General features: G+C 48.9%; 1 protein-coding gene across 3 annotated transcripts in view; it reads right to left on the bottom strand.

The window, feature by feature from the left end:
* Positions 1 to 15052, bottom strand: part of PDE4D (phosphodiesterase 4D) — a 1744955-nt gene that overhangs the window by 1133962 nt on the left and 595941 nt on the right. The window contains exon 1 of one of the 3 annotated variants that reach the window (XM_073680272.1): positions 3062 to 3077. The exons of the other annotated variants lie outside the window; for them this stretch is intronic. The gene's annotated coding sequence lies outside the window, so the exon portion shown is untranslated. Of the gene's footprint in view, positions 1 to 3061; positions 3078 to 15052 lie in introns of those variants that run through there. 3 annotated transcript variants of the gene reach the window in all.

Below are 15052 nucleotides of genomic sequence, written 5' to 3'. Positions count from 1 at the left end.
GAGACACTATTAGTTTTTCTTTACGGCAAAAAATGCCAAAAGCAGGATAATACAGAGATTTGACCCATGGAACTGCAAAACCACACTTCTATTTCTCGGGCCTACACCAGACTATTTTCAACAGATATATTTGTGTCTGAAAAATCAGGGAGACACTATTAGTTTTTCTTTACGGCAAAAAATGCCAAAAGCAGGATAATACAGAAATTTGACCCGTGGAACTGCAAAACCACACTTCTATTTCTCTGGCCTACACCAGCCTATTTTCAACAGATTTATTTGTGTCTGAAAAATCAGGGAGACACTATTAGTTTTTCTTTCCGGCAAAAAATGCCAAAAGCAAGATAATACAGAGATTTGACCCGTGGAACTGCAAAACCACACTTCTGTTTCTCGGGCCTTCACCAGACTATTTTCAACAGATATATTTGTGTCTGAAAAATCAGGGAGACACTATTAGGTTTTTTTTACGGCAAAAAATGCCAAAGCAGGATAATAGAGATTTTTTACTGTGGAACAGCAAAACGACAGTTATAATTTACTGGTGCATACCAGACTTTTTAAAATATATATATTTGCGGCTGAACAGTGAGCGACACACTCAAACTGTTTTTTTTTTAGATACAAATGGTCCAAAAGCAGGATAATACAGAGGTTTGAACCGTGGAACTGCAAAACCACACTTCTGTTTCTCGGGCCTACACCAGAATATTTTCAACAGATATATTTGTGTCTGAAAAATCAGAGACACACCTTTTTTTCTTTTTGGGGGGGGGGGGGACACCAAAAGGTTAATAAGACGGGTATTTGTACAGTGTGAAGGAGGAAAAGAAAAGAGGATTTAGATTAAAAAAAAAGGATTTTTCCTGGCCCACGAGACATGGAGCTAAGTCCAGCAATTTCAGCAACAGGAGCACACAGAACTGTAATGCAGCGTTTGCTCCTATACAGCCTGCCTGCCTGCCTAATATCTGGGATGGATATTAGTCCTGAGAAGGACTGTTTGTTTGATCTGGCAGCCTTTACAGACCCTACACTAACTATTTCACAGTATATATCTCTCCCTAAATCAGCAGCGCTGTCCCTACACTGTCTGATCCCAGCCGTCTGTGTCCAAGATGGCGGCGCCCAGTTTTAAATACTCGAGGTGACGCTGTGCGGCCAGCCAATCAATGTAATGCCCACAACCAACATGGCTGCGGCATTACAGTGACTGGCTGGCAATCCCGGCATGTTCATTGGCTCTGTAAAGAGCGCCAAACATGCAGGGCGGAGACCCAAGCTCCCGCCCGAGTAACCCGGAAATGCTCGGTGCTCGCCAAACATCCCGAGTAGTGTGATGCTCGTGCGAGTACTGAGCAGTGTCGAGCATGCTCGCTCAACACTAATCATTATGAATGTAAAAAGCAGATACAGATTTACCAAACAAGCTTAAGACAATGGCCCACATAAGAGAAAGGGAGAATGTGAGTAAATATTTAAGTCAATCCTCCAGTAAGGTGGACAGAGCCCTTTTAAAAGCCACCCTGATGTAAGAGGCTGCTGAAGTGGAAAGATAGAGCGATGATGGGCAACAAGAAAGGCCCAAAAAAATCAGAGCACTAAAACTGGGAATGGACAATAGGGAATGGACACCCAGGGGTGTGCTTAGGTGGCCCCTGGAGAATGCAGACACAGCACCAAATGCTCAGAGAAGGGACAGGAAGTGGTAGTACTTTATAAGTGCTGGGATTGGCGGTGCCTAACACAAGTGCGGGCCGTAAAGAGGCCACAAACCCCTGATGGGGGTATAGATCAAGTTTCTTTCAAAGCAGAGGAACTTTTGTAGGATTCACTAGAGGCAGTGGAGCCGCTCCTAGAGGTAAACGGGCAGCAGAAAGCAATAAAGAGAGAAACTACCTGGAGCAAAGGACCAAAGTTGTAGAGAGGATGGTGGTTGAGCTACTGATATAATCCAGCAACAAGTAAATGGCACCTGGATGTTGTTAACTAGTTGGAACATTGCCTAGATCCTGGTGGTGTACTGGAGGTCCTAATCAGGGTCTAGAGGACTGTGTAGATAATTATGGACAGCTGCTGAATCTACTGCAACAAAGGACTTTTACCACTGATCACCAGGAGTATTGTGCCTCTCTTGAAGAAGACTGATGTCTAATCCTGGTACCCCTTTTGTTGAACGCTATGTCGATACAGATGTCAAGTTACATGCCGTCACATGCAGAGTTTGCATACATTTGATTTTAAGAACTCCAGAATTTGAGCAAAGTAAAGTGTTAAGTTGTGGCAAGGTATTAAGCTTAATTTTGCACCTTTCCATCACCGGTAGCATTATTCTCCATGTTGGGTTTAGCAGAACATTTCCCTGATACTTGAACTAATTCCCCAACCACTTATTTTCTACAAATGTAGTTCACCTGAAGATGGGTCATCACCAAGTGATAATGATGACAGAATCGACCAACGCTGGTCCTTCTCCATCTGATTGCACAATAAATAGCTTTGGCTTAAAAACAAAGATATAATACTAAAGTTAAGAAGAAAACGAAGATAGTATCTTCTGGAATACATTTGAATTACTGCAGAAATCTTGCATTACATTGGACAGAAGGATTCACTCTCGGTCCTGTGCTATTCATTGACTATAAATGAGGTTTCTCAGCCACTTTAGAACAATGTTTTCTCCGCACTTTAGATAATTTGGTTTGCCCGAGTGACTGACTTGTTTACCTGTCATGGCATTAACGTTGTGCTAAGCTGTACCTGGGTGATGAATTGCATTCATTAGCCCGAGCAGTCGTTCTTTAGTTACATACAGACAGGGTGCGCTTATTGTAAATTGCTTGAATAATGTCATTGAAGGAGACACTTAAAGGTCACTTGGCTCCGCATAGCGGAAGGTGGGTTGTTTTTTTAACTAAGATAGTGGCTAGATTAACTCCCTCGGCATCCAATTATTTGCTTGAAGCCATTAAAAATGACCGATGCAGCGCGTTTTCCCAATGCTTTGCTAGTTGCCTATTGAATAAACACAGACGTTGATAAACCCGACCACTTTACTTACCTGGCACGCACACTAGTGAGTTGTTGTAATGATTAGCTCCTGGCTTTGTACACAGCTGCTGTAATAAAGGATCAACATCGCTAACGTATAACAACCTTTATACTTACATTTGGAACAACGCCAATTTTACAATGTGCAATAAAGAGTAATTGCCAAGTACCAGAAATTGACTCCTCTTATCAATATTTTGCAGTGGACTTTGTGTAATGGAGCTGAGAGCAGGCACTTTATTGTCACCGTCAGCATTAGGCTGGGGTCACACGAACGGTTTTCTCTCATTGGAGAAAATCGGTCCGATTATACCAATTACACTCTAATCAGAGTTTGACCATAGTGTGATCCAATTTTCTCAGATCTGGAGAATTAAAAAAAAATTCTCCATCTTCTCCATTCTGTCAGTCTGTGAAAATTGGACTGCACTTGGATGTCATCTGAATGCAGTCCGATGTTTTCCCAGAACCCATAGACTTAAATGTCTGTCCTCTACATGCAATTTGGATCCAGCCAAGTCCTTTATTTGGTGAGTACAGCAAAGTTAAAGAAGTTGCCCACTACTTTTTCTTGATGTCCTATCCTTCGTCAGATCAACAGCCTGTTTAGACTGCACAATAATCATGAAATGAGTGTTATTAAGATCTCATAATTGCCATAATCATGCAATGTAAACATATCTTAAGTAGTTGCAATGTAGAAAATGCAAGAAATAAGTCACAACACTTTTTGATTAATTACTGGAATTTTCTATATATTTTATAAAGGACATTACTTATATACAGTAAATATATATTACTAGATGGTGGCCCGATTCTAATGCATCGGGTATTCTAGAATATGTATGCGGCCGACCGGGTGCAACTAATCAGCGAAGCAGTGTTTAAATGGATTGTGCACTACTTTAAATGAACCCCCCAATGTATCCCCCCGGGGCCCCTAATGAATTTTGTAATTACATCATGTTGTCAATACTGCTTGTGACAACATCGCTGACCACGCACAGCCAGCACGTAATTCCCCGGCTGCAGCCGGCTCTTGCTTCCGCTTACATCACGACTATTTGCGGCTGCAGCCAGGGGTCTCCTGTTCCGCATACCACGGTGAATGAAACGTGACAGAAGTACGTCACACTGTGACTGACAGAACGTGTTCACTGAACGTGACAGAAGTACATCACACACTGTGACTGACAAAACATGTTCAGTACGTCATGGGCAGTTGGTGAGTCACATGACCACATGGGCGGAGTCAGCCCTGCTATCTCCCGACTTGTTCTGAAATCCGGCGTCGCTGATTGGCCGCGGCCGGACCAATCAGCGACGCGGGATTTCCTGGACGGACAGACAGACGGGATAAGCCAATTATATAGTAGATATATTACTCATCATTTTTTCAATTCATGTTTTATATCCTTTTTAGACAGAATTTTTAGCCTATTACATTGACTATATTGACCATAATGGTGCCCCTAATATTATATGTCATCTTGGGGTCTAACACCCGGACCCTAAATGAGAGTACAGCTATAAATAAGGATGTTTTACATAACGCACCCAAAAAGCACTGATCAAAGTATTAATCACTTTAACATCACAATCATACTGAGTAAAGAGTAATCTCAAAGAAATCCTCATTATAGCGAACAATGGTGTTTATTCTCTATGATAGGAAAGATATTTCAATCCTGGCAATTATCTCTTTATGTAAATGGCTATGTAAGGTGAACCCCTTAGCCATAAATCATTTACTATTTGTTTGATCTCAGACAAACTTATTTTCAAACCTTTTTTTACTATATTGATGCATGTCCGTCTTTTAGTCTGAATTTAAGGTATCATACTTTGGGGCGGTGGAGCAGGGTGACAGGAGGCATGGTCCCTTCCTCAGGAAGCCGGCGGCAGAAGTGGGGCAATGTTGCGGGCCCTGGGTGGGAGGAAGGGTGTCCCAGTGGTACCATGCTGCGGGCTTGGTGGCGGCAGTGAGGCAGAGAGAAGTGCATTGCTTTCCTGGTGGTGAGACAGAGCAGAGTGTATTGCTTTCCCAGGGGTGGGCTTCAGGAAGATGGTCGCCTACGGCGGCGCATGCGCAGATTGAGGTCTCGGTTCAGCCAGGATCTCAATCTGCGCATGCGCCGCTGTAGGCATCCATTTTCCTGAAACCTTGGGCTTCAGGGAAATGGCCGCCAGAGGCGGCGCAAGCGTAGATTGAGTTCTCGGCTGAGCCAAGATCCCGATCTGCGCATGTGTGGCGCCCCTGAGGGTTCGGTTTCCACAGAGGTACTGCATGTCAGCCAGAGATGTGGCATCTCACTCTCAGGTAAGGAAGGAGTACAGCTCGGGACCCTAACACCTGCATCCAACACATCCACTTCAGTAGGGCAGGGCGAGATTGCTCCTACGAGAGAGCACAGTCCCTGGTCCCTGGCTGGAGTGGAGGGGAACCTAGTGAGGGGGAACCATGTAGTGGGTGTGGGTGGAGGACGTGGATCAGGGGAGCACTGGTGAGGGAGTGATCTAAAAGGGGGAACCATCTTGAAAGTTCAGATCAGTCAGAGGAGGAAAGTGAGGGGAGCAGAGGCTCTGCAGGAGCTCTGCTCCAGAGGCGGGCCTAGTGAGAGGCCCAGGACTGAGAGAGGAGAGGGAGCAGGAGAAAGGCTTCAGGAACAGAAGGGATCCCAGGGGTACGGGCAGTGCTGGAGGCCACCCGTACGCCCGAATCTGCCAGGCGGTGGAGGGATCGAGCCGCAGAGGGGACAGGCCCCTAAACTAGAGGAGAACTACAAGGCTCAGCTAGGAACCGGAGGCTGCTGTACTTGTAAGGTGCAGTGGCCACATGCGCAATTATATCGCTGAGAAGGTGGCCACAGAGGGTCCAGGGGACTGCAGGTCACCCGATAAGACCCGAGGCTACCGGATTGGGACACTGCAAGGCGCAGGGCAGGAGGCCGAGAGCCAGAACAGGAAGACGACTGAGGAAGGCACATAGAAAGGGGTCCTGTCAGGCACTCTTGAACCACCTAAGGAATTGCTGAACCCCTGCCTGGTGAATGCAGCACGACGTGGGAGGTTGTAGTCCGGAACCTGTAACCTGAGGAACTTAATAACTGTAAGTAAACTCGGAAGACTGCACCCCACGGTCTCTGTGATTAATATCTGCGCCATCACCCCTGCACTACAACGCCCAGCATCACCTATATAAACCTATACCATCTACACTGCCCTGGAGCTAAGCTCTACCTGTGGAGAGCCACACCAGCTTTGCTGCACTAACATCAGCTCCAGAGGACCTGCTCCGCAGCGGCGGCTCACTTTAGCCGCATACCACAGGTGAGGTCACAAACTATATATATAAAAACTTTATTAATCCCCTGTAAATATCCCCTTTTTGATTGACCGCCCTGGGTCACGGACCGAGTCACTGCCACTGTGACATCTCCCATAGCCACGACCGGTCCGGCACCGAGTACCCCACGGCCCAGAGGGCGCGTCATCTTTGATGTCACGAACAGGATATGAACCTACCCGTTATCACCGGGTATTATGCGCCTAGAGACTGTGTTTTTTACTGAATGTGGTGCCTGCCCCAGAAGAACGGGCACCATTATGTGCGAGCCAAACAACAACAAGAGACCGCCTCCCATCGTGGGCCGGGTCCCAGAATGGCGCCAAAAATGGAGCACGCCCCAAGCAGCAGTGACCATGAACGTGGATGTGTCCATCAAGGTGGGGGAGCTGCCCCCAGGTGTGGCTGACAGCAAGCAGCCATGGGACCGCCCCCAAAAGGGGAGAGTGAAGAATAAAACTGGGAGACAGGGTGTGGTTTGGGCCAATCTAGACAGACCACAGCCGGCAGGGAACATGGAAGAAAGAGAAACCGGAATCCCGTCACCTCCAGGCACCATCGACACCGGCCCGCTCCTGGGCACCTAACGGGAACCGCCTCCCTCGAAACTCGACTGGGTGTGTAGACGCCGTCCATGGGATTGGTCCGCAGAGGTGGAGGACCAGCAGCCCCCACTTCTACCGGCTCCCCTGCCTCCGGCCGTCTCCCGAGGTGAGGAGGATCAGTTTGAGTGGGACAACCCTTGGGGAGACCTTATGGGGTTTCCCCAAGAAACAAAAGCAGAGGCGGCCCGCAGGAAAGAGCACTGCAGGAGGGAGCTGGAGCTGCTTGAGAGGGAGCGGCACATCCGACGGGTGCGTTGGGAGAAGCTGGCGGCCCGGAACATGGAGGAGAAGGCCCGGGCCCGCAAAGACAGGAGGGCAGCATACGGTCCCCACGCTGAAGGGACCATAGTGAAGTTCAACGTGGAGAGAGGTTGAGGCTTCATCCGGGACCCGCAGTCCGAGACAGATCTTTTTGTAAACCGGAGGGACGTGGAGTCCCACCTAAAAGAAGGTCACCCAGACCGGAATCTGTACCCGGGTGATTACGTCACCTACACCAGGCACAGAGGCGAGAGGAGCTGGTATGCCCTGAATGTCCACCGGGTGGGGAAAGGGAGCAGTTCCTCACCCTACAGTGCTGAAGACCCGGCTGGGCCAGCCAACAGTGGACAAGAGCTTCCCCGGAGGGAGCACCACTACTAAGCACACTAGCTGGAACTTTGAACTGTATATAGTTACCAGGAAAGGTGCAGAAAGTTTTGTTTATTTGATTACCCGAAAAGGGTACAAGGAACTGACAGGCTGAGGACTGTGAGCAGCCAAAGACTTTCAGTGTAAATAATTGTACTTCTTAAAGTGCCCCTTATTGGCTTTATATCTATACAACAATGACCTCAGAACAAAAACCTGTTTGGCGTGGCCGAAGACGTGGTCCGACACCTGGATCACCTATGCCCTGCTGCCACGCCCAGGGCCTACGTTGAGGGTTTTCGGATGGGTCCCTCGTGTTTGCTAGTTTGCACCTTAATAAGGAAAAAGGACACCTGGTTGCAGATTGTGCTGTTTAAAAGTGGTTTATATGAAAAATGTTTTAGATGAAGAAGAATGTTATTAAAAGTGCTCTTATAATGTTTTGATATAGAAACCAGTAACGTTTAATAAAAAGTACCTCCCATAAAGGGAAGAAGTGTTATGTTTATAATCTTCTATGTGATGCATCTAAAATTTTGCATGTCTTTAAAATTGTTTTTACTCTGTTCCAGCCTGCGGACATGCTGTGTTTTACCAGGGGGGTATGTGGCACCCCTGAGGGTTCGGTCGCCACAGAGGTGTTGCATCTCAGCCAGAGATGTGGCATCTCACTCTCAGGTCAGGGAGAAGTACAGCTCAGGAGCCTAACACCTGCATCCAATGATGCGCCCCCTGGGCCGTGGGGTACCCGGTGTCGGGCCAGTGGATGCTGGGGAAGGTCACAGTGGCGGTGACCCGGTCCGTGACCCAGGGCGGTCAATAAAAGGGGGTTATGGATATGGGATTTATAGTGTTTTTATAGAGTTCGTGATGCCACCTGTGGAATGCGGCTAAAGGGAGCCGCCGCTGCGGAGCAGTCCTCTGAAGCTGATGTTACTGCAGCAGGGATGGTGTGGCTCTCCACAGGAAGAGCTTAACTCCAGGGCAGTGTAGATGTTGCAGGTTGTGCTGGGCGTTGTAGTGCAGGGGTTGATGGCGCAGCAAGAAACACAGAGACAAGGAAGTGCAGTCCCAAGATCTTTACTCACAGTTGTTGCAGTCCAGATTACAGGGATCCATGTAACTGCCCTCGTCGTCCTGTGTTTACTCAGGGAAGGGTTCGGTCTACCCCCAGGTAGCTCCAGAGTACTTAGCAGGACCCCCTTCTGTGTGTCCTCGCTCTCTGGCCTTCTTTTTGTACCACACACCTAGTATCTCCTAATCCGGTACCCGCGGGACTTGGCGGGCGACGTCTGTTCCGTCCCCTGGGTCCTATGTGGCTACCTTCTCGGTGAGACTGGTGTGAACTTGTGGCTACAGGACATAAAGTTCTGCAGCCTCCGGTTTCTAGTTAGGCATAAAGTCCTCCGCTAGTTGAGGGACCGGTTCCCTTTAGATGGCCTGACCCCTCCACCGCCTGGCAGATGCGGGCGTACGGGTGGCCTTCTGCACGGCCCGTACCCCTGGGGTCCTTTCCTGATCCTGGAGCCTTTCTCCTGCTCCTTCTCCTCTCTTCTGTCCTTCTCTTCAGACTTGGGCCTCACTGGATAGGCCCTCCTCTGGAGCAGAGCTCCTGCAGAGCCTCTGCTCCCCTCACTTTCCTCCTCTGACTGGCTTGTCTTTCTAAGATGGCTTACCAATTTATACCTCCCTCTCATGTGCTCCCCTAAGCTACTTCCTCCACCCACACCCACTACGTGGTTCCTCCTCTCTGGGTTCCCTCCCACTCCAGCCAAGGGAAGGGCTTAGCAAGCACCAGAGACATCTTTCCCTCCCCTGTTTGCCTGGAGTGGTGTGTTGGATGCAGGTGTTAGGGTCCTGAGCTGTACTCCTTCCTTACCTGAGAGTGAGATGCCACATCTCTGGCTGAGATGCAACACCTCTGTGGCGACCGAACCCTCAGGGGCGCCACATACTCCCCTGGTAAAACACAGCACGTCCGCGGGCTGGAACAGAGTAAAAACAATTTTAAAGACATGCAAAATTTTAGATGCATCACATAGAAGATTATAAACATAACACCTTTTCTTCCCTTTATGGGAGGCACATTTTGTTGAACGTTTCAGGTTACTAGATCAAAACATTATAAGACTTATTAAATAACATTTTCCTTCACATATAAAACATTTTAATCTAAACTGTTCCTTAACAGGTTACAGCACGATCTGCAACCGGGTGTCCATCTTATTTAGTAAGGTGCTAACCAGCAAACTGGAGTATGAGGGACCCGTCCGAAATCCCTCAACGTAGGCCGTGGGTGTGGCTGCAGGACATAGGTGATCCAGGCGTTGCACGTCTTCGGCCACGCCAAAAGGGTTTTTGTTCTGAGGTCATTGTTGTATATTTATAAAACCAACTAGATGGTGGCCCGATTCAAACGCATCGGGTATTCTAGAATATGTATGCAGTACACCGGGCGCAATCAGCAGAGCGGTGTTTAAATTTGGCGCCAAAATTGCTGATTGGTCACGGCCGGCGACCGCGATCAATCAGCAAAGCGGTGTTTACATTTGGCGCCAATATCGCTGATTGGTCACGGCCACGGCAGTGTCATATTACTGTGGGCCCGGGAGCGGCGCTGCCTGTGCGGGTACTTCCGCTGCGAGCAGCCGGGAGATGAGCGGCTGCTCGCAGCAGAAGCATCCCGACGGGCGGCGCCGCTCCCCGGTCCTCCCTTCACAATTGCCATCGGGAGATCAGCGTCCCTAGCCACTGATCTTCAGACGGTAGCCGCATGGAGGTCAGCGGCGCCGCAGGTCGGGGTAGTTCGGCTGCGAGCATCCGGGAGATGACCAGCTGGCGCCGGTCATCTCCCGGCTGCCTCGCCGCTGACCTCCGTGCGGCAGATGAGCCGCTAACGGCCACCATCTTTTTCTGAAATCCCGCGTCGCTGATTGGCCGCAGCTGGACCAATCAGCGACGCGGGATTTCCTGGACAGAAGGACAGACAGAAAGACAGACGGGATAAGACAATTATATATATTAGATAAGGGGCACTTTAAGAAGTGCAACTATTTACAAGGTCAGTTCTTGGCTGCTCACAGTCCTCAACCTGTCAGTCTTTGGTACCCTTACCGGGTAACTGGGTAACACACTTTTAACTTTTTCTTTTTTTAAACTTGCAGTGTCTCTATACCCTTCCGAGCAACTATGTACATTTCAAAGTTCCAGCTACTATGCTTAGTAGTGGTGCTCCCTCCTGGGAAGCTCTTGTCCACTGTAGGCTGGCCAGGCCGGGTCTTCAGCGCTGTAGGGTGAGGAACTGCTCCCTTTCCCCACCTGGTGGACATTCAGGGCAAATCAGCCCCTCTCGCCTCTGTGCCTGGTGTAGGTGACATAATAACCCGAGTATAGATTCCGGTCCGGGTGACCTTCTTTTAGGTGGGACTCCACGTCCCTCCGGTTTACAAAAAGATCTGTCTCGGACTGCGGGTCCCGGATGAAGCCCCAACCTCTCTCCACGTTGAACTATGGTCCTTTCAGCACGGGGACCGAATGCTGCCCTCCTGTCTTTGTGGGCCCGGGCCTTCTCCTCCATGTTCCGGGCCTCCAGCTTCTCCTAACGCACCCGTTGGATGTGCCGCTCCCTCTCGAGCTGCTCCAACTCCCTCCCGCAGTGCTCTTTCCTGCGGGCCGCCTCTGCTTTTGTTTCTTGGGGAAACCCCATAAGGTCTCCCCAAGGGTTGTCCCACTCAAACTGATCCTCCTCACCTCGGGAGATGGCGGAGGGCAGGGGAGACAGAAGGAGTGGGGGTTGCTGGTCCTCCACCTCCGCGGACCAATCCCATGGACGGTGTCTACACACCCAGTCGAGTGTCGGGGGAGGCGGTTCCCGTAAGGGGTCAGGAGCGGGCCGGTGTTGCTGGTGCCCGGAGGTGGCGGTTCCGGGGCCTGGAGAAAGTCTAGGGCGGGCGCGCCCGGGGGCAGATGTCCTGGGAGGAGGGTTCGGAATGGGTCCGCGTCTTCCGCGCCCGGGGGCAGAGGGCCTTGCTGGGGTGTCAGGAGTGGGCCAGTGTCAGTAGCGCCCGGGATCGGCGGTTCCACCAGGGGGCCCAGGAGCAGGTCAGCGGCTCTAGCGCCCGGGACAGGGAGACTCCTCTTACCTGCTCCCATGGCCGCTGTGGCGCTGCACTCTGCCTCCTGGCGCTGGTCCGGATCCGCCAAGGCTGGGGCGCTGCCTGTGCTTGGTAGCATTGTTTGCTGCCGGTTTGCCATCCTTTCCACCATCTCCTTTTTCCAGCTTGTGATAGCATCTTGCTGGGCCCTCTCCATCCTCCGGTTCAAGTCTTCCATCCTGGCGTAGAGGAACTCTGAATCCTCCCGGGACAGCCTGGCAACTAACCCCTCCAGGGTGAGGGGCGCCTCCGGTCGTAGCAGGCCACTGGCAGGGATTCTGATTTCTCTTCCTTCCATGTTCCCTGCCGGGTGTGGTGTGTCTAGATTGGTCCAGACCACACCCTATCTCCCAGTTTTATTCTTCCCTCTCCCCCTTTTGGGGCGGTCCCATGTCTGCTTGCTGTCGGTTACACCTGGGGGCGTCTCCTCCAGACCAATGGACAGGTCCAGGGTTATGGCCACAGTTGCAGTGGTGTGTCTAGATTGGTCCAGACCACACCCTGTCTCCCAGTTTTATTCTTCCCTCTCCCCCTTTTGGGGCGGTCCCATGTCTGCTTGCTGTCGGTTACACCTGGCGGCGTCTCCTCCAGACCAATGGACAGGTCCAGGGCTATGGCCACAGTTGCAGTGGGTGGGCCCCGCTTTTGGTGCCATTCTGGGACCCGGCCCACGATGGGAGGTGATCTCTTGTTGTTGTTCAGCTCGCACATAATGGCGCCCGTTCTTCTGGGGCGGGAGCCACATTTAGTAGAAAACACAGTCTTTAGGTGCACGATACCCGGTGATAACGGGTGGGCTCATATCCTGTTCGTGACGTCAAGTTGACGCGTCCCCTGGGCCGTGAGGTACCCGGTGCCTGGAAAGTGGATGCTGGGGAAGGTCACAGTGGCGGTGACCAGGTCCGTGACCCAGGGCGGTCAATAAAAGGGTGTTATGGATAGGGGATTTATAGTGTTATTATATAGTTCGTGACACCACCTGTGGAATGCGGCTAAAGGGAGCCGCCGCTGCGGAGCAGTTCTCTGAAGCTGATGTTACTGCAGCAGGGATGGTGTGGCTCTCCACAGGAAGAGCTTAGCTCCAGGGTAGTGTAGATGTTGCAGGTTGTGCTGGGAGTTGTAGTGCAGGGGTTGATGGCGCAGCAAGAAACATAGAATCATAGAATCATAGAATGGTAGAGTTGGAAGGGACCTCCTGGGTCATCTGGTCCAACCCCCTGCTCAAAGCAGGATTCACTAAATCATCTCAGACAGATGTCTGTCCAGCCTCTGTTTGAAGACGTCCATTGAAGGGGAACTAACCACCTCTCGTGGCAGCCTGTTCCACTCATTAATCACCCTAACTGTCAAAAAGTTTTTTCTAATATCTAATCTGTGTCTCCTCCCATTTAGTTTCATCCCATTGCTTCTAGTCTTTCCTTGTGCAAATGAGAATAAAGATGATCCTTCTACAATGTGACAGCCCTTGACATATTTGTAGACAGCTATTAAGTCTCCTCTCAGTCTTCTTTTTTGCAAGCTAAACATTCCCAAATCCTGCAACCGTTCCTCATAGGACATGCTTTGCAGACCAGTCACCATTCTGGTCGCTCTTCTCTGAACTTGCTCCAGTTTGTCTATGTCTTTTTTAAAATGTGGTGCCCAAAACTGTACACAGTATTCCAGATGAGGTCTGACCAAAGAGGAGTAAAGACCGATAATGACTTCACGTGATCTAGACTGTATGCTTCTGTTAATACATCCCAGAATTGTATTTGCCTTTTTTGCTGCTGCATCACACTGTTGACTCATGTTCAGTCTATGATCTATTAGTATACCTAAGTCTTTTTCACATGTACTGTTGCTTAGCTCTATTCCTCCCATTCTGTATATGCTTTTTTCATTTTTATTGCCCAGATGTAGTACTTTGCATTTTTCCCTGTTAAAAACCATTCTGTTGGTTGCTGCCCACTGCTCCAGTTTATTTAGGTCTTTTTGAATCCTCTCTCTCTCTTCTCTAGTATTAGCTATCCCTCCTAGCTTTGTGTCATCAGCAAATTTAATCAGTTTACCCTCAATTCCTTCATCTAAATCATTGATAAAGATGTTGAACAATACAGGTCCCAGGACAGAGCCCTGTGGTACCCCACTTGAGACATTCATCCAGCTGGATGTGAAGCCATTTACAACCACCCTTTGAGTCCGATCACTAAGCCAGTTATGAATCCACCTAACAGTTGCCTGGTCCATTGCATACTTGGTCATTTTTTCAATAAGGATGGTGTGAGATACTTTGTCAAATGCTTTGCTGAAGTCAAGATATACTATATCTACAGCATTTCCCTGATCCACCCAGTCAGTGATTCTGTCATAGAAGGAAATTAAGTTAGTCTGACATGACTTGTTAGTTACAAACCCATGCTGACTCTGGTTAATCACTTCATTCTTATCCATGTACTTACATACATGTTGTTTAATAATTTGTTCAAAGATCTTTCCTGGTATAGAAGTCAGACTCACCGGCCTATAGTTCCCTGGGTCCACCTTCTTCCCCTTTTTGAAGATAGGAACAACATTTGCTCTTCTCCAGTCTTCTGGGACTTCTCCTGTTCTCCAAGAATTTTCAAAGATTATGGAGAGTGGTTCTAAAATTTCTTCTACGATCTCCTTCAGTACTCTGGGGTGTAATTCATCTGGACCTGGAGACTTGAACTCATTTATGTTAGCTAAATATTCCCTCACAATCTTTCTGTTTACAGATAACTTGGATTCCTCTATTCCTTTAAAAGGACAGTGAAGATCAGTTGATGTTACATTTTCTTTCTGAGAGAAAACAGATGCAAAATAGGAGTTAAAAAGTTTGGCCTTCTCAACATCCTCTCTTACCATTTCTCCATTTTCATCCTGTAAAAATCCTATAGCATCTTTGACTTTTCTTTTACTTTTGACATACCCCCAAAATCCTTTTTTATTGCTTTTGACATCTCTTGCAAGCCTTAATTCATTGTCAGCTTTAGCTAACCTGATACGTGCCCTGCAGGATCTGCAGACTGCATTATAATCTTCTTTAGATATGCGTCCCTCTTTCCATTTAATAAACATTTCTTTCTTTCTTTTTAGCATGTGTTTAAGTTCTGTGTTCATCCATCCTGGTTTCCTTAAATGCTTCCCATTCTTCCTACTTTTCGGGATTGTTAACGATTGTGCTTTGAGAATCTCATTTTTAAAAATTTCCCATCCTTCCTGGACATTTTTGTCCTTAAGGACATCCAGCCATTGGATCCCTC

This window comes from Phyllobates terribilis, unplaced genomic scaffold (genome assembly GCF_046119375.1).
Source record: "Phyllobates terribilis strain yellow unplaced genomic scaffold, ASM4611937v1 Scaffold_1__5_contigs__length_1240528914, whole genome shotgun sequence".
Lineage (NCBI taxonomy): Eukaryota > Metazoa > Chordata > Amphibia > Anura > Dendrobatidae > Phyllobates > Phyllobates terribilis.
Note: the sequence above shows the minus strand (reverse complement) of the source record. Positions and strands in the feature narration are given on the sequence as shown.